General features: G+C 41.8%; 1 non-coding gene across 1 annotated transcript; it reads right to left on the bottom strand.

Annotated features, from left to right (window-relative positions):
* Positions 1–9154: 9154 nt before the first annotated feature.
* On the bottom strand, positions 9155–9236 carry TRNAS-GCU (transfer RNA serine (anticodon GCU)). The gene has a single exon. It is a non-coding gene; the product is annotated as a tRNA-Ser (tRNA).
* Between the last annotated feature and the right edge of the window lie 15789 nt (positions 9237–25025).

Raw genomic sequence — 25025 nt, 5'->3', positions numbered from 1 at the left:
ACTTGGATTTATTAAAACAGATTGCTTTGATCATTCAAAAGAGCCAGCGACATTTTAAAAAGACGCCTTCACTAATCTTATGCCAGTGACCCGGTTCTGTATGAGACAGTGCTAGCGTATATTCAATGCGGATGGTAGGTAGTAGTGTCGAAGTGGTGATGTATGCATGTGTGAAGCACGTAGGAGGACTGCTGGGCCTAAGGGAATGGACTGTTAAACCCATGCCCAGAGAAGAAATAAAAGTCAGAGGAAGTTTCCAAGTGATGAGCAAAATCGTCTGGCTTTGGCGAGAGTAAAATATATCAGTCATGGAGCAGGATTTTTGTTTGCACTGGTAGACCATTCATCATGGCAGCATGTGTACTTCTGTTCACTTGATGGCAGCTCTCACTGTGTCAGGATCTTGAGCCATTTCCCGTCTCAGTTCTCCGTCCCTTAGGTTTCCACTCATTACGTGGCTGCACAATCTTTGACTACCAGCAGTATGTTAGTATTCATTTCGTCCCGTCCGTCATGCTCAGACACCTACTGTAATATACCTAAGTGCTACTTGAAAGCCATGTCACCACTGGATAGCCTCTAGCCATATCTCAAGGTCTTATACAATAATAGACAACTTATTATACCCTAAGCAGTTAGCCATAAACCACTGCATTGTGATGCACTAACTTTCTCGGACCCCCCCCCCCCATTTTTACCCGTTCCCGCCTCGGAGGGGCTTGGGGACGGGTATTGTTTTCACTTGGTTTATCTGTTTGATTGTTTGTCTGTCTGTCTGTCTGTGAACAACTTTACGCGAAAACTAAGGGTGCGATTTTGACTAAAATCACAGGGATGATGGGCTATGACCTTCTAGTCACCTGATTAAAGATTGCGCCAAATTGAGCCAAGACCCAGGCTGTAGGCCCCCAAAAATGTAAGAAAAATTGCAAAATGAAATCGTTTTTTTGCCGTAACTTCTTCCAAATTCTTCATATCGACATGAAGTTAAAGCCTAAGGATACAGCTTTCAAATCGGCATCCTATGATATGCCTCATTACATCTTGGGGGTCACCTCTCAGTTAGCGGTAGGGGGGTCAATGTCAGGTGGGTCGGGCCAAAAATATCAAATGGGCATAAAATCGTCAGTTTTCACCCAATTTACTCGAAATTTGATATGTGACATCTTTGACTAGATATCGTGTTGTGTTTATACGTCAGCACTAAAATGACACTCGGGGAAGGGTTGGCTGTGCGTTGGCACCGCTTCTTGTATTTATTAATTTATTTTTCTGTCAGACACTTTTACTTTGCAGATGAAAGAGAAAGTTTTCGAATTTGGCAAGTAAATATAATCTTCATTTGTCTCTTCACTATCAAATTTCCTCTTAGCTTATAAAAATAATATCTGGAAACAGAAATAATACTATGATCACGCCGTCCTCGGGCGGAAGGTGTGGTGATAATACTCAGCTTGGAAGAGTCCCATGGTAGTGAAGAGGTTAGTGAAGGTTATATTATGTTATCTGTTCAGGGTGAAAAGGTCACTACTAAGCTGTGTAAAACTGTGTAGAGAGAACAGGAGTAAAATAAAAGTCACTGTGCTGAAAGGGTTAATGTGCTTGAGTGTTACTGATCTCTTCAGTGTGAGGTAGTAATATGAATATCGAGTAAATGACGTTCTTGTAGTACAGAGGTTAACCCTGTAATATAGCCCCAGGACCCACCACTTGTACCGTAGTCTTCCTAAATTATACAACCCTCTCACTGGCCCTTAAAACCCGTAAAGCCAGGGCTGACTTAGGCCAGTGAGTTGCTTTCTTGTTTGTATACCTCACACGCCGTGGGTTTTGTGGGATGGGGTAAAACTCAGCATTAATTTTCCACGTTTTCTTACACTGTAGCTCTTACATCAACTTTATCGCCGTATCTCTCCCTTTCTCCTTCTGCAGATCGTATTCTCTGTTTATATTTAATTATGGAATGAAGTAACGACATCAGCATATACGGTGTCACCCTTAACATTTTTTATTTGTTTTTCTGTGTAGCTGTATTAATGGCAATTTCTCCAATGTTCATCCGATCTCTTAACAGCGTCGCAGCATAAGTAAAAAGGCAATGAGTGCTTATAATTTTGTTCTACTTGTTGTTCTTACTGTTATTAGTCTCAGACTAGGATGGAACCTGAGCCTCTTTTCCCCACAATTAAATTACCTCTTTTGGGGAAGTGTGGCCTCATCCTGGGGAGAGTTGTAAGTCTTTACCACACCCATACCATCCAGTGTACAACACCCATCACTTAGTGTACAGGCTAATCCCACCCTGCCTCCACTCACCACTACTCCAACCCGCCCCACCCACTACAACATCCATCAGCGCTTCACTACTCCCGCACTGCCTCCACCCGCGACCACCCCAATGCCTCACACTCCTCTCTGCATACACATACGCAGTCCATTTTCGCACTCTAGCGCTGGAATCTGAAGTGAAATCTCTTTCCCACCTACATCACCCGTCATGACATCCATCAGCACTTCACTACTCCCGCACTGCCTCCACCCGCGACCACCCCAATGCCTCACACTCCTCTCTGCATACACATAAGCAGTCCATTTTCTGCACTCTAGCGCTGGAATCTGAAGTGAAATCTCTTTCCCACCTACATCACCCATCATAACGACATCTGTCGTCACAGGGTGTACTCCTCGCGCCGGCCCCACCACGATCCTAGCCCATCACCTGCACCCACTCCAGTCCTTCCACTTTATCCTGCCTCACTAGCTATTTTCTGGTGAAATATGCTTCATTCCTATAGACTTTACTGACTTAGGTGATGCCACATCTCACCACACAGCATATTGCCATACCATACCATGACATATCATACCGTACCGTTCCGTACCACACCATACCGTACCGTACCGTACTGTACCACCCTCTCTCTCCACACCACACAAAATCACTTTCCCACACCTCCTATACCCAGGGCATTAGCCGAAGGGCCCAGACGCTCCCACGTTTTGTATTTTGTACTTTTTTTCCTTCCTACCTCCAAGTTTGTGAGATAAATCTGAATTGCACCTTACCGATCAATCAACATCACTCATCTTCACAATGTATAGCCAGTCATGGCTTACCACCCAACACTTCCCACCCATTCCCATCCCACTCATTTCCCTCTCATCCATTTTTGCTGTGATGTGATGCATATTTCAGTTAGTTATGGCAAGCAAAGTAGATGCTGACACAACATCAAGTAAATGCTGGTACTCTACAATGCATAGGTGGAATTTTGAACTTTGACCTTACCCTATGACTATGACCTTTGACTGGGTGTTGTCATAATTTAACTTCTTCATCCTTGGCTTACCTTGAACCCTTCCACCAAATTTGGTCTAAATTGGACAAAACCTTCAAACTACCCTCTCTTTATGACCTTGAAAGGAACCTACTCTCTTTAAATCTAATTAAAGTCAGACTCAAATATGAAGTCCGTTTGGGTGGGGCCCGAGGGGGGATTTCCCTCTCTACAGCTTTGCCGCATCAGCCCCAGTACTTGTCTCTCTCTCTGTCATGTCAGCTATTTACTATTTGAAATTGTATCTTAAATATTCTGTACTTATTAAATATATTAAATAAGGTTATATAGTGCTATGAATGTGTCGCTTTTTAGTATAATAGCAATGATTTGTGTAAATTCCACACCACGTGACAACGTCGCTTTCCGACGGTGCCAGAGGTCAAGGACACCCACCTCAGACTACAGGTGACCGGTCACCTCCTGCCTGATCCCACCCACGATGGCAGCTACTCCGACTCGCTCTCGTGTGCTCCACAGTCGGGAGAAAGAACTTATTTACAATGTGAACGAGTATTTTTTAGAAGAAAAGGCTAAGAGACTTTATAATTCCACCTTCAAGAGCAGTTGCTCGCACTGCCAAAGCTACCAACGTTAGCGAAAAAACAGTCCAAAGAATCTGCTCTAAATTTAATAAAGCTTGTGTGACACAAATGCCACCAGAACGGCCAGTATTCTCGTCACCAACAAAGAAGCGCAGTGCAACTGTAACGAATCTCGACGATTTCGATAAGTGTGTGGTCAGAAGAACTGTCCTGGGATTCTATGAAAGGCATGAAATTCCTACATTGCACAGGATTTACGAAGAACTCAAGGAAAACATATCTTTCAACGGAAGCAACGAGTCTCTTCACAGGATTCTCTTGCAGATGGGCTTCAAATTTGCAAAAGTTGATGGCCGAAAGTTCCTTATGGAAAAGAGCGATGTAGCAGCAGCTCGGACCAGATTTTTGAGAGAAATGCGGCAGGTTAAAGAGTCTTCCCAGAACATTGTGTACCTTGACGAAACTTGGGTGAATCAAAATTATACAGTTGGAAAATGCTGAACTGACACTGATCCCCACAAGCCACTGGAGAGAGAGAGAGAGAGAGAGAGAGAGAGAGAGAGAGGAGGTTTGGCAGAGCTGTAGAGAGGGAAATCCCCGCTCGGGCCCCACCCAAACGGACTTCATATTTGAGTCTGACCATAGCCAAGCCCTTGCTTGGTCCTAAACCCTTCCACCAAGTTTGGTCCAGATCACATCAGAAATTTTTTAATTGCTATGTTCACAGAAAAACACTTGGGTTAGACTTTGACTTTGCCCTGTGACCTTGACCTTATGAGTAATTGTTCTTAGAATCGACCCCCATCGTTCTTGCCTTCCTCAAGCCTTCCACATTTGGTCAAAATTGGATCAAAACTGTTGAAGTTGATTTTTTTTTTTTTTTTTAACTTGAGGGACGATTCATGTAACGAGGGGGCCATTGAAGGTTACGTTTCTTATCTCCAATACGATAAATGGCCACTTAAGTTTTTAATAATCATCTGGGGGATGGTGAGAATAGTGAAGATACATCACCACAAAATATGTCATGAGCCGAGGATGCTAATAATTTTGAACTCACAAAATGCCAACAGTGGACATGTGGTGATTGTTAGGACTCCATATTATAATTACAAATCATAATAGATAGATAGATAAATAGATAGATAGAGAGACAGATAGAAGAAGGGAGTCAGATGATGAGAAAGTATTGTGTCTGCGAGAATCGAGCAATGCTAAACATGCTTACACACTCTTAACTCAAGGAATGCTTTATAGGCACACGACAGCGCCTAGTGACCATACACACACATACACACATACTCACACACAGGCTTCTAGAACTTTTCACTCTCAAGGAACACACGTGATACAACCCCTGCTACACCAGAATTTAGGAAAGAGAGCTCAGAAGTAGACAGGCAATAGAAGAGACAGGTCGCAGGGAGAAGGGCTTAGCAACTTGAGAGAGGGACAGAGAGAGCGAGACAGAGAGATAGCTAGCGGGACTCTATACTTCGCTCTGTGTGAGAGACTTGTTAATATTTCCCAGACAAATAAAAATAGTCCCATACTATTCTTTACCTCTCCTGTCACTACATGACAAATGGGAAAGAAGATTATCCACTTACAAAGCTACTCCAGTATAATAACCGCTCATCCACAAGTCTAATATATATATAACTCAACTACAAGTAACCACAAAGGAGTTACAAAGTCTTTTATGACATTTGGTAGCAGCGAACGTATACGAACCTCGTCTACGAATCAACAGTGAATTCCTACAAAATATCAAGATTGAAAACAAGAATACCTCTCACAACCAACAACTTACAACCAGCTCCTGACAGTTCTCTCCAACCAGCCCCCTCCGTCTCCCCGATCATCATGCTGATGCAGAGGTGAAGAGATCACACGACGCCTTGCAAGTAGTTTAACAAAATATTGATACGATCTTGCAATTTCTACGACGAACCAGCGAACTACAACCATCTACAATCAACTACAATTAACAACTCTACGTCGTCTGTAAATCTTCTACACGCACCTACAAGTGGCGGCAGCCTTCATCCCACAATGAGTAAATCACAAGGAAAAAGGACCGAGAAGACATCGACAAAGAAAAACGGGACAAACAAACGAAGAATGAGACACAACTCATAACCACCAGACCTCACCCTCCTCTCTCTGCAACAGCCACCCAACCTCCACGCTTACGCAGGTGTGAAGAGGTCAAGACGATGAAGCAAATACCAAGTCCATATTCACAACTCATCTTACTCACTCGTCTTCACTCAAGTTACTCATCGCTACTCATTCACTCACCACAGCCAACAGTGTGGGAAGTCGACGTCATCATGCGTGCTTGCTGAAAAGACGCCACGTCGGTCAACACACCACCTGCACCACCACTCACACCATTCCCACCACGGTAAAAATTAGTGAGTTACATAGTTACTTCATTTATACAATACACAGTGATAGACAATAAGCTTCTGCACAAACATATAAAACGTGCTTTATAGTTACAGCTTAAATACACAAACTTACTTTAGTTATCTGCATAACTCAAACACTAAATAATCACCAACAATAAATATTCTACACTGTAAATTATTCATTCATTTATTATAACATTTCTTTACTACCAACGAGTGTTACCATTTATACCTACATAAAATACGTGCTTCATACATACAACTATACATTATTACATCTACAAAGTAATAAAGAAAATATATCATCACAGTTACTCAGTGAGCGATTAAAAGAACTGTATTTAATATTTATTAATTAAAGCTACCTAGTGGAAACAGACAAATTAAGTTACAAGGTAAACTAGAAAAAAAAAATGGCCAACACAAATGACGTTAGCAAGAGTGAACATCTTCAACACAATCGTGAAGACAATGATTTCCACACAGTGCTGACACACATATTACCCACGATAGGTACAAGTGAACAACAAGTCAGTGTAAATAGTTAATACTGTATATAGTGTATATATATATTTTTTTTATATAAAACAACAAAATATGGGACTATATAATATCATTTTAAATAATATCTGCGCAATATAAACTAAACTTTAACAAAGTATCCCAAGGAAATTAGCCAGTAATTATGCAACCATGAACAACATGGAAAAAGCGTACACAAGCGAAGAAAAACAAACTATAGAAAATCAATATATACAAAAAAAAAAAAAAAGAGAGAAAGAAAGAAAGAAAAGTAAGAAAGAAAAAAGAGAAATAGAGTAAGATCACATAACAAACAAATGAAAATAAGTGTAAGTGTTACTACATATGTCAAAATACCACATAAACTACAAACAAAAAAGCAAATTGTTGTCTCCACAAGCAAGTGGCATGACACATCATCACTATCATCGACCGCAGCAAGACCGGATTCATATGTTAGGACTGCAATTATTACAATTATGTAACTACAAACGATATGTAACAATTATGTAACTCATTATAATTATGTAACGACAAACGATTGCATTATGTTACACTAACTACAATTATGTAACTACAAACGATATGTAACAATTATGTAACGACAAACGATTGCATTATGTTACACTTTGCCAATTATGTAACAGTTGCATTAACAAGATGTAACTTTTATGTAACTTTAACTACAATTATGTACCTACAAACGATATGTAACAATTATGTAACGACAAACGATTGCATTATGTTACACTTGCTACAATTATGTAACTACAAACAATATGTACCAATTTATGTAACAGTTGCATTAACAAGATGTAACTTTTATGTAACTTTAACTACAATTATGTAACTACCAACAATATGTACCATTTATGTAAGAGTTGCATTAACAAGATGTAACTTTTATGTAACTTTAACTACAATTATAAGGCCAAGACACTTATGTAATAGTTGCATTAACAAAATGTAACTACAGTTATAAGGCCAACACAATTATGCATTTCACTACAATAACCCAAGTACATATTGTATTACAGTTAAATAATTTACTTTAATGCATTTATTCAAATATGTATACAACTTGTTTAAAATGTAATATTACTAAATAATCACTATTTACTATAAATATTATATGTATACAATATTCTTACAATTATATTACTTTTACAATATTATGTATTTCACTTAATTAGCTTATAAGTTCATTATAATGTGTATATAATATGTATTAATATGTTAGGACTATTAACTGTCGATGGTACGCCATTTTCGCGCGGCCGAGCATATCTTAGGACTCCATATTATAATTACAAATCATAATAGATAGATAGATAAATAGATAGATAGAGAGACAGATAGAAGAAGGGAGTCAGATGATGAGAAGGTATTGTGTCTGCGAGAATCGAGCAATGCTAAACATGCTTACACACTCTTAACTCAAGGAATGCTTTATAGGCACACGACAGCGCCTAGTGACCATACACACACATACACACATACTCACACACAGGCTTCTAGAACTTTCCACTCACAAGGAACACACGTGATACAACCCCTGCTACACCAGAATTTAGGAAAGAGAGCTCAGAAGTAGACAGGCGATAGAAGAGACAGGTCGCAGGGAGAAGGGCTTAGCAACTTGAGAGAGGGACAGAGAGAGCGAGACAGAGACATAGCTAGCTGGACTCTATACTTCGCTCTGTGTGAGAGACTTGTTAATATTTCCAAGACAAATAAAAATAGTCCCATACTATTCTTTACCTCTCCTGTCACTACATGACAAATGGGAAAGAAGATTATCCACTTACAAAGCTACTCCAGTATAATAACCGCTCGTCCACAAGTCTAATATATATATAACTCAACTACAAGTAACCACAAAGAAACTACAAAGTCTTTTAATGACAGTACATCTGTTGTAAATGTGCTGGTGTCAGGAGCCACTAACAGCATATTGTGGGAGCGTGTTCTTTTCTCAGTGTTGGCTGTATTCTGGTTGGCCTTGGAAACTTCATATCAGTTCTTCCTTTGCGATTTATTCTGCACATTTCGCCTCAATATTCTTATGTATTTATATTTATATTTGTGGTACCAACACTGTTTACATAAGTAACATATACAGATGATACAAAGGTGAGGGACGCACAGTTTATTGGTGAGGAAGAAAGGTAACGATATTATTAATATAATATGATCCTGCCAAGAGTCCTAAGCAGAGAAGTAATTTGTGCAATCAAGAAGCAGTTACTTTTCCCACGGGCAGGTGGTGTGTTTTGCTTGAGTGGTTTTAAGTACAGCACAAATACTAAAACATAAAGGGGAAAATATCGTACGACGAGGATGGGATTCGAACCCACGCAGGGAGACCCTATTGGATTAGCAGTCCAACGCCTTAACCTCTCGGCCACCTCGTCTGAGAAAAATGTTGCATTCAGTTTTCCGGCCGATCAGACTCCTGGACAAAGTTTGTTTTTTCTATATCCTTGTTCACCCAGCAGTGCAACGGGAGATTTAAGTGTCAGCTAATTCTTGCTGGCCGTATTCTAGGAGACGACTGAGACTTATCGCAAACTGATACCCTAGTGCGGCAGGTGGGAGGTAGGCACCATCCACTCATTTGATGCACTGCTACCTTCAGGTAACCACACTGAGTAACAAGCCTAATGTCAAATGTTTTCTTGTAATCCGAGAAACAGTTTACTACGTCAGATGGTGACCATGTAATCAAAATTTATTGACGGCAGGTGGCCTAGTGTGTTAAGTTTACTACGTCAGATGGTGACCATGTAATCAAATGACGGCAGGTGGTCTAGTGTGTTAAGTTTACTACGTCAGATGGTGACCATGTAATCAAATGACGGCAGGTGGTCTTGTGTGTTAAGTTTAATCGGATGAGGGTCGTTAGGGTTTACTCAGAGAAATAAATAGGGTTTATTGTTTCCATAATGCCACTCAGGGCAGGGTGAGGCTAGTTGCCCTTGCCTTAAGTGTCAGGGCTGAATAGCCCAGCCCCGGGACCTTATGTTCCTGATGGAAAAAAAGACTGGATGATGGAAAAACCTACCTGATCTTCGTGCACTTGATACGGTGGATTATTTCTGATATATTTATAACCGTAATATGTATGTCTGCATCTGATCATTAAAGTGCCCAGCAGGGCCGAACCTTCTCGGAGGAAGAATGATAGTCGGAATCCTTTCTTCTAACAGTAGCGTGTGTGAAAGTTTTTAAATGGATGTCTTTATGTGTGTCAGACTGTATGTGTCACTGGTATGAGCCAGCTGGATTTGAATATATAATAGTATATGAAAGGATATACTACCAGCGCCCTCTTCAATTGTCCATGTAGGCTGAATTAGAACCAGACTCAGAAACAGCAGATCGGGGAGTGAATGCGATTATCACTGAGCCACAAAGCAACATACTGATGTAAATAAAAGCCGTAAAGGTGGCCAGATAGACGTTGAAACACTAAAAGATTAAACGCTCCAAAATGGTTTGATGGCAATTGTGCCAGAGCAACAGCCCAAAAGTCATTAGCATATAACTCTTACTTAAAATCAAAAACATCTGAATCACTCTCCCAATTTAAAATTGCTAGAAATCATGCAAAGCTGTATTAAATCTATCTAAATCAAACTTTCTTCAAAAGCAAGCATCAAAACTACTTAACAACCCTAATGACAATAGAATATTCTGGTCAGCTTTTAATTCTTTCAATAATAACTTTAACAAGTCATCTTCCATTCCCCCACTAAAATCTTCAGATGGCAATATTACAAATGACCCACGTGGGAAAGCAGATATCTTTGTTAGTACCTTTGCAAGAAACTCTACCATAGATGATACCAGCCAGAATGTCTCAGTACTGGAACTTGATTCTCCCGAAATTGCCCTACTTAAAATACAGACAAGATTCGTAAAATCCATCCTAGACAATTTACCTACCAACAAAGCTCCAGGCCCAGATGGAATTCCGCCAATTGTTTTGAAAAAGTGTTCCCCTGAACTTGCCTCTGTCCTAGCTAAATTATTCAGACTATGCATACGTATTTCTTTATTCCCAAATTCATGGAAAGAAGCCAATATCCACCCAGTTCCGAAGAAAGGAATTTCGTCTGACCCCTCCAATTACAGACCAATAGCTGTCACATCTTCTCTTGGTAAGGTATTTGAAACTTTAATTAATAAGCATATTGTTAAACATCTTGAATCCAACAACTTAATTAGTGATAGACAATACGGTTTTCGCCACGAAAGATCCACCATTGACATACTCAATCTCTTAACTCATACCATCCATCAATCAATTGATCTTTTTGGAGAAACTCATACAGTAGCTCTTGATATCTCTAAAGCTTTCGACAGAGTATGGCACCGTTCCCTGCTGTCCAAACTCCCTTGCTATGGACTAACGTTTTTTTGTTCCTTTGATTTCTTCTTATCTTAGTGACAGGAAAAAAAGAGTAAAAGTAGATGATGTATATTCGAATTTCCACTCAATTAACGCCGGCGTGCCGCAGGGATCAGTTCTGGCGCCAACCCTATTTCTGGTTCATATTAATGATCTCTTATCTGTCACTCACAATCCCATTCACTCATATGCAGATGACTCAACACTACATAGCTCATTCACACTCAGACATCCAATTACAAAGTCTAATATCTCTACCTCTCAACTCAGTACAGCCATCTCCATAAATCAAGATCTATCTACAATCAGTGAATGGGGACAAAACAACCTTGTCTCCTTTAATGCTAGTAAAACTAAATATATACAGTTTACTAATAGACAGATATTACCAGATTCGTACATTACCTTCAGTGCTACTAATATTCCCGTCTCCAAAAGTATTGAAATTCTTGGTGTCTCACTTAACAGTGCCCTCAGCTGGACCTCTCATGTCAGATCACTTGGTAAAACCGACTCAAAGAAACTTGGATTATTGTACAGACTCCGTAACTTCTTCGCCGATGAGCAGTTAGCTATAATTTATAAGAGTCATGTGCGCTCTCAGCTTGAATATTACTCACCCTTGTGGAATGGTTGTGGAGAGGTTGCATTAAGACAACTAGACAAAATTCAGAATAAAGCTGTTAGAATCATTAACAACCCTGCCATTACATATAAACTACCTCCCCTGCAAGTAAGAAGGAATGTTGCCTCCCTTGCATTATTTTACAGATATTTTTTTGGCAAATGCTCAGATGAAGTTGCGTCCATGGTGCCACCTCTCCATGCCTTCCCTCGTGCTACACGGGCATCTGGTAGCGCTCATGACTGGAATGTCACTCAACCATATTGCAGAACTTCTGCCTATCAGAATTCTTTCATTCCCCGAACTGCATCTCTCTGGAACTAGCTTCCCCAGAGTTGTTTTCCTCCAAATTTCAACCTACAACTGTTCAAGTCTAACTGTTAGAGATATTTTATGAACAGAGGACACCAGTAATCTGGTGTATGGATTTTTTTTTTTTTCCCCATTTGTTTTTCCTTCCTCCGTTCTGTTATTAAAAAAAAAAAAAAAATGTATGGGCAGAGAGAGAATCAGATGCAGTTAGACAAACACAGATACACACGATCAGAGACAAAAGACAGGGAGGGACAAGAAATGGAGGCTGCAGAAGGAGACATATCGATGCACCTGATTGATCTGAAAAGACTGTGTTATTTGAGAGTCAAATAGATGCCGCCTGATTGCTTGCTTGAGCCAGTGACTGAAGAGACTCATTTAGGAATGGTGTGCCGGGGTGTGAGAGACTGGCAGAGGCACGAGGAAAGCCTAAGAGCTTATAATAGGGGTTGGCTGTATTTAATATCCATTTGCACGGGTGCCCAAAATGTACATTTTCTAAAATTAACCAAATACATTAGAACCCAAGTGAACAAGATAATTACAGAATCAGAAAGAAGAGGTATGTCGAAGGGGGTAGAAGAGGTGTTGGCAGTTTTCTCTATCAGTTTGTTTAAGGTCTACTGCAGGCAGACAGTTGTCCAAATTTACCATTCATTATGCCACTTAAGTACCAGTCAGACCATTGTAGAAATTAGGAAGTATGCTGGTACTGTTCTGTGTTTTGAATCAGTCCGTGTTAGGTCCAGAAGTGGTGAGACTGACAGCCAAAATTTACACTTCTACATGCTGTCCAAGCACGCATCAGGATGACAGGCGGGATGGTGGATACGGGAAAAATTCTCATGGCATTCTGTACTTGTCCATATGATGTCCACTGCAGGGAGAGTGATAGTTGATTTTGCTCTTCCTCATGCCGGCCAAATACAAATTGGAAAGCTTTGAGCTTAGGAAAGATTCTGACTTTTGTGTTTTCAGTAACAGTCCATATGAGGTCCACTGTACGGTCAGTGGACTTGTATAAACACTAGTGCATGTGGCAGACGAAGTGTTGTATCAGCTGCTTTTAATCAACAAAGAAGGAATCTGTACTCCTGCTGTGCAGTACATTTTCCAACACAGGAATAAGAGCTGTGAACCACTGTTCTGTGTGTCATTTTTATCCTTTTGTCCTGACGCCTTCACTGTTGTTGTATTTCATTTTTACTAATTAGACAGCTCTAATCAACGCAGGAAAGACTTTACATATTGCAAGGGTTAATTGTCACGGGGTTTTTAAAGGTAAACAATATTAAATGATAATTATTCAATAATTCTGAAGAGCAGGGACAATGAGTTGTCTTGCTAAAAATCAAGCAATGATTACTTTATGCTGGCTTGCTTCACCAATTCTCTAAGAACGAGAATTTATAAACTTTCTCAACAGTACACAGCAGAGACTAATTCCTCACAATTGCTGTTGTTAGTACTGTTAGCTTCTGGAGAAAGTGACTTCACCCTTGACAACCAATAAGTAATACTATTAATGATATCAGGTTCTTGCTGATGCATTAACTCCTAGATGGCACAGCGGATTTTAAGCTTAATACAACAAGACTGGCCTAAGTACCAGTTATGAATAGCAAAGCGTTTATGCAAGCTAGGAGCTAATAGAGAAATAAGCTTAGTATGGAGAAATGAAACACGAGTTTACATTACATTAAGCTCGAGAAAAAGAACTGTTAAATTTATTGATTAAAAAGGAATAAATTTACGTTACATTTCAAAATGAATTCAGACCAAGGAGATCGCACTCACTCACTCACTCAAAAGAATTCTTAAACATAGGAAAAACGAAAAGAAATACTGGTCAAAGAGTGGACTAAGCAGATGACTGGGCGTCATTACTGGAAGGACACTGCACTCGCTTAAGTCTCTCGCCTATCACACTACTGTAGGTGAGAATACGGCGGTGGTGGGAACTGCGTTGTAGGAAGGACACTACCACACACTACCTACTTCCGTGGCGCTCAAACCTTGACTGACTCACTCGTGGGAAAGAGGCAAGTGCTGTGGCCGCCTTACTAACGGCTAGAATGAGCGAAACATGCCCAAAATAAATCGCTCAGCGGAAGTGCTAATGTCTTGCACAATCATTTATGACTCATTGGAAAATTGTCTGAAAAACACTCCCGACCGAGTGAGCAGTTAACTGAACGATAAACTGGGATTCCACTAGAGTTCGTGGTATCTCACAAAGCCAATGTCACTAGCTGACTTGTGACATTATGCCCCATCAAAAGTTGAAATTTTTTCCCAGGGAAAAAATTTCAATATACATACATATAAATCCTAACTCAGTCACACAAGATTCACACTGTGGTGTTTGTGCTATCCTGCTACAGGAGAAAGTCGCAGTCGCCAGTGAGCGAAAAAACCTTGTATTTACGTTAATAGAAGCAAGCTTGAGGGAAAAACTCCGTGACGACGTGAAAAATCCTGTACTCAGGTCAAACTGAGCGAAAAGTTCGCTACATTTATGTTAACAACAAACTGTTATGTAGCGTAATGTATGTAATACACGGTGTAGGTGTGACAGTTGTGGTGTAACTGTATCTACATGTAAAATCATGTAATACAAATTTATAGTAAATAATGATGAGACAGAAGAGAAGAGGCGGCAGCATGCGACAGGGACGACCAGCTAATCTGCACGGCAATGCTGCACCCACCAGCTGCACCTGCAAAAATAATCAAGGTGGAGCATCAAAAGTATCATTTCTCTCTCTCTGCCTAGCAATCAGTACTTATGTTACAAAAAGTACACTATTTACATTATTAACCAGGAAACGTAGGCATGAGGGGTCTTAGCGGGGGAGCTCTAACCTGGCATCCACCTCGGTCAACATGTGAGGGAACAACACCTCAACAACATCCCATCACCCAGTCCCCAGAAGCTGGTGTGAGGGTTCAGCATACGGCGCACCCGGCCGGCATGTGAGGGAACAGCACCTTAACAACATCCCATCAACCAGTTTAGGGGGAGCTCTAACCTGGCATCCACCTCGCTCAACATGCGGTGCACCCAGCCGGCATGTGAGGGAACAGCACCTTAACAACATCCCATCATCCAGTTTAATGGTTAAACCCTAAACTTAATTAGCAAAAAGACTGGGCGTTTGTGCAGGACATCAAATGCTGCGATTCACTAAATTAACCAGGGAACGTGGTCATGAACGAAAAGACTGGGCGTCTGTGCAGGACATCAAATGCTGCGATTTGCTAATGGAACCCAGTTTACTGGTTAACTAACTCTACATTTATGATTAATGACAGGAAGCTGAGAATCGCTACACAATCTCGGGCAGGTCACGTTTTAACACCCACCGTGGGTGTGAACACACGTGTGGATATTGTGCATTCTCCGGGAATCCTCAGAGGCCCACAGCTCAAGACGTTCTACAAGGTAATTCATACACAGCCTCGGACTGTGTCTGCAGGTTTCTCAAACTTCCCCCTTAACTTATGGTATACATGTATGTACAGGCCCTGGACATACTGTGTCCTGTGGGGCCAACGGGCGACACGTTCGCAAGTACTGGTACACTTTTAACTGGGAACCAGGCTGGTCCTTGGATTACTCAAATCTCTGAGGATGCCTATCTTACGGAACCCAGCATACAACAGTTGCCCGTGTTAGTCAGCAGTTAGCAGGCGAGACATCAGGTCTGCACCTACGTTATCACTTCCCTTGATGTATCTCACAACAAGGTTAAACTGCTGTAAATACAGTGTCCAGCGTGTCAATCTTGCATTAGCCGTCTTGGTTGTGCTAAGACTAGTGAGTGGCATATGATCATTTTCCAGAGTGAATGGTGCCCCAAATCAATAATAATAATATTTTTTAACACCATCAACCACGGCCAAGAGTTCCTTCTCAACAGTACTGTAATTCCTCTTGGCGGGTTTTAGCCTACGGCTGTGGTATGCCACTGGGAAGATTCTACCTTCCGATTCTTGCATCAATACGGCACCTACTCCATCTTGTGAAGCATCAGTGCGCAGTATGAAAGGTTTGTTGGAATCAGGCAACTGCAAGATAGGCTCCTTGCACAACATGTTCTTAAGAGCGATAAAAGATCTCTCTTGCGCTTCTCCCCATTCAATGGTGTTTGGAGCATATTTCCGTAGCACCTCGTACAATGGTTGGGCAATGAGAGCAAAGTTGGGGATAAAACTCCTATAATATCCCACTAGGCCAAGGAATGCCCTAACCTGTTTCTTGGTCGCGGTTCTCGGGGCTTCTCTAACCTTCCTGATCTTGTCAAATTGACACCTGCAGTGATTGTTGCCAACAATATGTCCGAGGAACTCCACCTCACTGTGAGCAATCTTACATTTGCTAGGCTTCACAGTCATGTTGAAATTCTGGAGTCTACTGAACACAATTTCCAAGAGTCTGAGGTGCTCCTCCAACGTGGTGGAATGAACGAGGACATCATCAACGAACATCTCTACGCCTACAATACCATGGAGCATTTGTCTCATGGCACGATTGAATACTGCTGGGGAATTGGTAAGTCCAAATGGGAGGACTTTATACTGGTACAACCCCCTAGGAGTAGCAAAGGCAGTGAGCTGACGGCTCTCGGGGTGAAGGGGAATCTGGAAGAATCCCTTCGCCAAATCGAGCATCGTAAAATATCATGACCCTGCCAGCTTGGAGAAGATGGCAATGTGGTCACCCATCAGCTCAGCATCCACTTTGGTGATTGCATTGAGCCTTCTATAGTCGCCACAAATCCTGACTCCACCATCTTTCTTGCGAACTACTACCATTGGACTGCAGTAAGGAGATGGGGAATTTTCAATAATTCCTGCAGTCTCCATGTCAGCAATTTCGTTGTCTACTGCGCCCAGTAGTTGCATGGGAATCGGATATGGCTTAACCTTTACGGGAGTATCACTGGTCAACTCAATCTTGTGACAATCAACCTTTGCAAGTCTTGGTTGGTCAGAGAAGACATCAGCATACTGACAGAGCAGTGAAGCATACTGACAGAGCAGTGACCTTATGGCATTCTGATCACCTAATGATAAGTCAGCGTTAAGTAAAACATCTCCAACAGTTTCTTCCTGATGGGACTGAGTGGTTAAGGGCTTGTCATCATGGTCATCAGCTGGGATCACCGTGGCTGCCCCGGTTTCTTCCAGTGGCTGGTCACTATCATCAGCTACTCATAGGCCAGTCTCCTCAGCGTCTGACTAATGATAAGCCTTCAGCATGTTAATGTGGAACCTTTTGCGAAGATTCCCCATCTGAATTATGTAGTTGAGGTCTGAAATGCGCTCTACTACATCAAATGGACCCTTCCACTGCGCCAACAACTTGTTCTTGGCAGCAGGGAGTAACAACAGGCACTTATCGCCTGGACTAAACTTCCGAAGTTTTGCCTTCTTATCATAATAGGCTTTCTGAACTTTGCGCGCCTTGATCAATTCTTCCTTAGCTAACTCACATGTCGACTGGAGGCGGTCAGCTAGATCAAGGACGTAGGTGTAGGTGGTCTTGACTTCAGGGTCAGGTTCTTCATCGTCCCACAACTCGCAAAGGACTTGAAGTGGTCCACGGACCGACCTTCTAAACACCAGTTCAAAGGGTGAGAACTTCAAGGAGTGCTGTGGGGCTTCTTGATAAGCAAACAGAAGAGGAACAATGAACCGCGGCCATTCCTTTGGCTGTTCGGCGGCCATCCGTTTTAACATCTTCTTGAGCGTCCCATTGAACCTCTCACATAGCCCAATACACATGGGATGATAAGGCGTAGTTCGCAGGCCCCGGATGGACAACAACCTGAATGCTTCGTTCATCACTGCAGAGGTGAACTGTGAACCCCTGTCGCTTAAGACCTCTTTGGGGATACCTAAGCGACAAAACACTTCAATCAATGCCTCAGCAACAGTGACGGCCTCTATATTCTTAAGGGCCACGGCTTCAGGCCACCGTGTGCTGAAATCAACAATAGTGAGGATATACTTTGATCCATCACTTGCCCTAGGAGAGATTGGCCCAACAATGTCAACTGCTACACTCTTGAACAATTCAGAGATTACAGGCATTGGTTTCAGTGGCACATGACGGACATGTCCCCGGTCAGTGGTAGCTGACACACATCACAGGAACGCACAAGCCTTTTTATTTCATGTCCCATTGGCCAGAAAAAGTCAACATGGATGCTGTCAGAGGTTTTCTTTTGGCCCATGTGACCTCCCATGACTCAACAATGACCCAATTCGAACACTGCCCGGCGATACTTCGCGGGAACGACGAACTGCAGTCGAACCTCGCCCTGGGGTGTTCATGACTCACGGTACAGCCGTCCTCGCTTGCAAAGGAACCTGGCTTGACCTCCCCATGAATACTTAATCACTTTACCCTCCAGCTTCTTACGCACTGAGGCAAGTGTCGGGTCAGACTGTTGTTCTTGGACAACGTCTTGACTACGAATCAAGTCTTGCGGCGTTGCGACGGTCAACGGGGTGGCACGATTCGGAGCCTTGGCCATGGCTCGTGTTAATGCAACAGCCGAAGTCTGAGTAGCAACATCTACGGTGCAACTGTTTTTGACGCCCGGTATGTTACCGATAATGAGGTCAAACAAGGGTTCTGGCATGACAACAGCAGCTGTCAAGCCAGTGTAGAAAGGAGATGCCACCTGGATACGTGCCTCAGGGAACAATCTCAGTGACCCATCAATAAGTCTAACTTGGATCTGCTTATCCGTGTACTCGTCGGGCCGAACTAAACTTTGCTTGACAGAGCAACTTGAGGAACCATTATCTCTCAGGACATTTACAGAAACACCTCCCACAAACCCTGGCTGAATAAGAAAGGCAGTGTTACTGGTGGAAGGGTCTGAGGAGGTAGCAGCCAGTCATTAGTGAGACTGCGGAACAAACGATGCAGCAAATGTGGTGCCCTGAGGGGTCATGCTCACCATCTGAGGAGCTGGAGCATTGACCACCTGAGGAGGAAGGTTCACTGTCGTTGGGGAACTAGTGAACTGCAAAGTACCTGTATTGGTGGGGTTGGCACCACTATACGCTTGTTGTGGCATAAGGGCTGCATTTGCATCCTGCCCCCGATACACTGAAGTCAATTGTCCTGACTGAGGGTTACGTGGTTTGTCCTTGACCTGCTGCTGCTTGAAATACCGGTACTGCTGCTGGTTAGGGTTCTGTTTATCGTACCGCTTCCACTCAGGTTTCTGAGTGTTTTGCCCCTGGTCCTTCTTCTGCGGTTTTGGACCTTGGCCATTATTCTGAAAACGGCCTTGTTGCTGGGGTTCAGTCTGGGACGGTTTTCCAGATTTATCAGGTTTCCTGTTCCACTATGCTGCTTGCAAGTTTGATACCCATATGCAGTAAAGAATGCGTCAGCCTTCTTCACCATTTGGCTGGCATCTCTTACCTTGCAGATCTTAAGTTGAGCCATAAGTTCAGTAGGCCACGACTTTTCTAGCTGCGTGCGCAGCATAAGGTCAATTATCCCCTCACGCGTGGAAGAAGTTTCATCTTTCTCCATTCACTCATTTAAGTAAGCAGGAAGCCGGTCAAGAAACTCAACAGCAGTCTCTTTATCCTGTAAACGCGCCCTCATGAACTGACTCTTGGCGTCGTCAACTGTGAGACCGTACGCTTTGACGAGTGCGGCCTTCATCATCTCATACGTGAGATTGTCTCCACTAATTCTGTGGAGAATATCGAGGGCAGGGCCCTCAAACGGGCTAAGAAACTGAAACCGCTTAGCTGCATCGTCCAGCTGGTACAGTTGAGCCATGTCATCAAAACGAGCTATGTATGGCTCGATTCGCTCGCCATCTTTTTATGGAGGAAGCTTGATGTGTGGGGTCGCCATAACATGAGCAGGGAGAACGCTCGTGGAGCTTGGACCAACTGCACCAGATGTGTCTGAAGCCAAGGAATCTTGCTTGAGCTTCAACATTTCAAATTCATGTTTTTTGCGTGCTTCTCGTTCGGCACGTTCGTGTTCTCGTTCTGTCTCTCGTTCCTCACGCTGTTCTCGCTCGTGTTCTAAGTCGAGTTCGCGCTGTTTTCGCTCGTGTTCGCGCTGTTCTCGCTAGTATTCGCACTCCTTTTTGCGTTCCTCACGCTGAATTCGACGCTCTTCACGAACATCACTCTCGCGCTGCTGTTCGTATTTAAACCGAGAGAGGATGAACTCCTTAATTTCAGTTGGGTCCGTAAGACCCATATCTTTGGCCTCCTGTACATAGACGCTGGTCGATATGATGTTAACTCAATCTATGTACTAGCGACTCAGTACTGACTGCAATTTTTTCAGAGAAAGATGTCAATAATCGAGAATAAAGAATATAGGCACAGGTTAGTGGTGACCAGTTTTATCTAATTAAACTGGTAAAGAAAATTAAACAAACAAATGACTATGAAAAATATTATGTAAATTAATAAAAATGAATCAATAATCACCAGTAAGGTAGAGCGTATAGACTTTAATCATAAATACCTAAGTATGAACGAGTGAGTATTATCTCGTGAATAGCTTTAGAGCTAGGAGTTAATATCCTGAAATGAGGTCGCCAATTGTCATGGGGTTTTTGAAGGTAAACAGTATTAACTGATAATTATTTAATAATTCTGAAGAGCAGGGACAATGAGTTGTCTTGCTAAAAATCAAGCAATGATTACTTTATGCTGGCTTGCTTCGCTGATTCTCTAAGAATGAGAATTTATAAACTTTCTCAACAGTACACAGCAGAGACTAATTCCTCACAATTGCTGTTGTTAGTACTGTTAGCCTCTGGAGAAAGTGACTTCACCCTTGACAATCAATAAGTAATACTATTAATGATATCAGGTTCTTGCTGATGCAATAACTCCTAGATGGCACAGCGGATTTTAAGCTTAATACAACAAGACTGGCCTAAGTACCAGTTATGAATAGCAAAGCGTTTATGCAAGCTAGGAGCTAATAGAGAAATAAACTTAGTATGGAGAAATGAAACACGAGTTTACATTACATTAAGCTCGAGAAAAAGAACTGTTAAATTCATTGATTAAAAAGGAATAAATTTACGTTACATTTCAAAATGAATTCAAACTAAGGAGATCGCACTCACTCACTCACTCAAAAGAATTCTTAAACCTAGGAAAAACGAAAAGAAATACTGGTCAAAGAGTAAACTAAGCAGATGACTGGGCATCGTTACTGGAAGGACACTGCACTCGCTTAAGTCTCTCGCCTATCACACTACTGTAGGTGGGAATACGGCGGCGGTGGGAACTGCGTCGTAGGAAGGACACTACCACACACTACCTACTTCCGTGACGCGCAAACCTTGACTGACTCACTCGTGGGAAAGAGGCAAGTGCTGTGGCCACCTTACTAACGGCTAGAATGAGCGAAACATGCCCAAAATAAATCGCTCAGCAAAAGCACTAATGTCTTGCACAAAGACGATCATTATTGACACATTGGAAAATTGTCTGAAAAACACTCCCGACCGAATGAGCGGTTAACTGAACGATAAACTGGGATTCCACTAGAGCCAGTGTCACTAGCCGACTCGTGACATTAATGAAGTCTGTAACTCCAGTATTTCTAAATCTCCTCAATCTGAAAGTGTGGGGGGGGAAGCTTTCTGTGCTAGCAAAAATATAACAAAAATCGTCACGGGCTGAGAGGCAAAAAGTATTGTAAATATAATGTGGCAGCATCCTGAATTTACTGCTGCTTAGAGTTACCAGAGACAGTGACCCATCCATCCATCCATCCGCCATCCACTTCTGCACTCCCCCTGAAAACATCTGGAGCGTTAGGACCCGCGACAAGGTTACCTAGTACAGAGATTTAAGGCAAGGGTGACCAGTTATAAGCCCCTGGGTTGCATTATGTGAGCAATAAACTTCATCTACTCCTTAGGCTCCAGTCCTAATGAGCAACATCCATTGAGAGAAGTTTAACCCACTAGATTACCAGGCGTTCGTGTATTATTTATTTAGTTACCACCCAAACAGCCACACATGGAGAAATATCGTCCAGGTCAGATTTAATTAAATTTGGAGTCACTATACTTTTGTTGACTGTACATAAGAAAAGGCTCGCTCCCCCTCCCTTTTGTGGAAATTATCGCTGGGGTTGTAGTGATGACGAGATTGATGATGATTGTACAACAAGTACGTGATAAACATGGGTCGTACATGCTGTTGGAGGGTCTTTAACACCTCGCCTTTGTCAATATATTTTGCTTATTGCGTCTTATTGTTCATTTACATAGTAGTGATATCTTATATGTTCGATGTTTTTTGCATATGTCATGAAAATAAACAATTACACACAAAATGGTAGGTATTAGGCAACTTCCCTTCTACGGTGACGTCTTCATACTGATCATGCTGCCATCAGATTTATTTACTATTTATTATTTATTATTTACCGAAGCATCTACCACACAATTTGAAATTCACCCTTGCTTTAAGTAATGGTCTGGGGATAGTATAAACAGAATAAAAAAGGCATTACCGCCGTTAAGAACTAAAACGCGGAAATACGACCATAAATCAGTTGAAAATACAGCAGAGTTAAATATGTCAAGAAAGGATAACAACGAAGAAAAGACATGCATAACAAGAAATAAAATAGAAAGAAAGAAAACGAAAGAACAACATATGAGTACTCAATGGGTGTTAAAAATGAAGAAAACAACGAAGAAAGGACATGTGGGAGACTTAAAGTGGAAAGAAAGAATAAGAAATCTGGCACAGTGAGGAGTCTGCCTGATAATATAATATGTAAAACCAAGTAAAAGACATACAATGCAAGATCCCTCCGTACACAAAACGAGACGTGTCCACGATAATCCTGAATGATAAGAGCAAACACACCTTAACCGTTGATCAGTTACATACCGGTACCTTGCTTACTGGCGCTAGTCGGAGCTTCCAGTTTATCCCTTTTACTGCAAAGTAAGGTTGCAATTTGTTCTTGGCTATTTTGAAAGTTCTACTTTTCTTCGATAAACTCACGACTGCCAAAAGCTAAAATTTTCGATTTTCGTTGTAGCCATAAAATAAAAACTTTGCATTTTACTCCAAGTTTAACAAGATAGCTATTTTCGGCTGAAGAGAAACCAACTGCAGCTAAAAGCCAAAAGATGTGTAGTCGAACAGTTAACGTGTTGGTAATCGGGTAGTCCTTGTATATCATCGGCCTAAGAAGATTACAATTCAGTATCATGTCACTTGTACCTGTTCTCTCGTATATCTTCACCTCCTGGTTCTCTGTGACTCCACCACACAATCAGGGACACGTTACCCAACACCCTCGGGCGTGGTGAGGCTGGCAGGGAGGCACGGTGGTGGTTTGTGCAGCAGAGTGAAGGTCCAAGTCTCTTATTCTAGGTCCAGTAGTCCTACAGCACATCAACAGGGCTGATCCCTTCACCCCTTACTACAAAAACTGACGAAAGATAGAAGTAACTGGAGGAATAGGTTTGGTAATGCAAAATAATAATCGAGAACATCTGCCATAAGTGAAACTGACCTTGAGCAAAGCTTTTTTATAGTGGATAACCTCTAGGATTGGCTTCATTTCTTTGTCTCATACGATTTATGGATACGAGGTGCTCCACTGCCGTGAACTTTAATAACTATAACGAGGCCCCGCACTGGGACCCTGCAGCTCACGTTTTACTCCCATACTCTTTAGCATATATATCAAATCGCTATATTAGGATCCTGAAGCTCCTACTTCTATCTGGTGTTTTTGAACTCGTCCCATATGTGTCAGCATATCTGGTTAATTTGCTTAAAAAAATGGTTGATGCCAAGATAATTTACTTTAACCTTATCAGCAAGAGAATGTTATTTTTATTTGTTCATGCAGGTATTAGATGATTTATGCAGTTTAGCAGAGAATCCTTGCACTGAACTGGTTCGTGAAGGATATACAGCATATACCCCTTCTGCTACAAAAGTCTTCTACGCTGCATAAAATGATTTGGTAGTGTAAAAAACGACAAAAATACGAAAGGAGGTTGGCAAGATGAGCGAGGGAGCAGAATAAAAAATTAAAGTTAATTAAACACGGCATACAGTACGGCATTTCAAAGTTCTTCGCGTTTTGTTTCGAAATACAAAGTTTAGCAAGAGTCTCGATACCTATTTTGTTGATAACACCTGAGAAAGGGTAGCCTCTTTTAACCTGACAGTGGACGAAATGTCACTACCCTATGTGTGTCGCGAGAGTAACTTAAGGTGTGTGTGTGTGTGTGTGTGTGTGTGTGTGTGTGTGTGTGTGTGTGTGTGTGTGTTCGTGTGTGTGTGTGTTCGTGTGTGTGTGTGTGTGTGTGTGTGTGTGTGTGTGTGTGTGTGTGTGTGTGTGTGTGTGTGTGTGTGTACAAAGTAACTCAGTACTGATAAGATTTTAACTTAACTGGGTGTACGGTTGTAGGGATAGCCTACGACCTTTTTTTTTGTTTTTAGAACAGTAGGTAAAAGGTTAAGATTTGAGGGATATTTCAAATTCTGACCTAGCAATATTGGCTGCAGCAGTTTTCATTTAACTTAGATCAAGCTTGGTGGAAGTGTTGAGGATAATACAAGACAAAAGGTGCTGATTATTAAAACAGTTAGTCATAAGTCAAGGTCACAGAACAAGGCCGAAGGTGGAACCGTGTGTCTGTGTGTAAACAAAATAGCAGCCAGTTTGGATTAATTTGGATCAAAGATAGTGGAACGGTTGCAGATCAGCCAAGGAGTTGCCATACTGTTTATGAGAACAACGGGACTTATTCAGGATCACATGGTTGTTAATATAAACAGATTTTT

Source organism: Coenobita brevimanus, chromosome 114 (genome assembly GCF_032717465.1).
Source record: "Coenobita brevimanus isolate Jiangsu-jjx chromosome 114, ASM3271746v2, whole genome shotgun sequence".
NCBI classification, from domain to species: Eukaryota; Metazoa; Arthropoda; class Malacostraca; order Decapoda; family Coenobitidae; genus Coenobita; species Coenobita brevimanus.
This window is presented reverse-complemented; position numbering and strand designations above follow the sequence as displayed.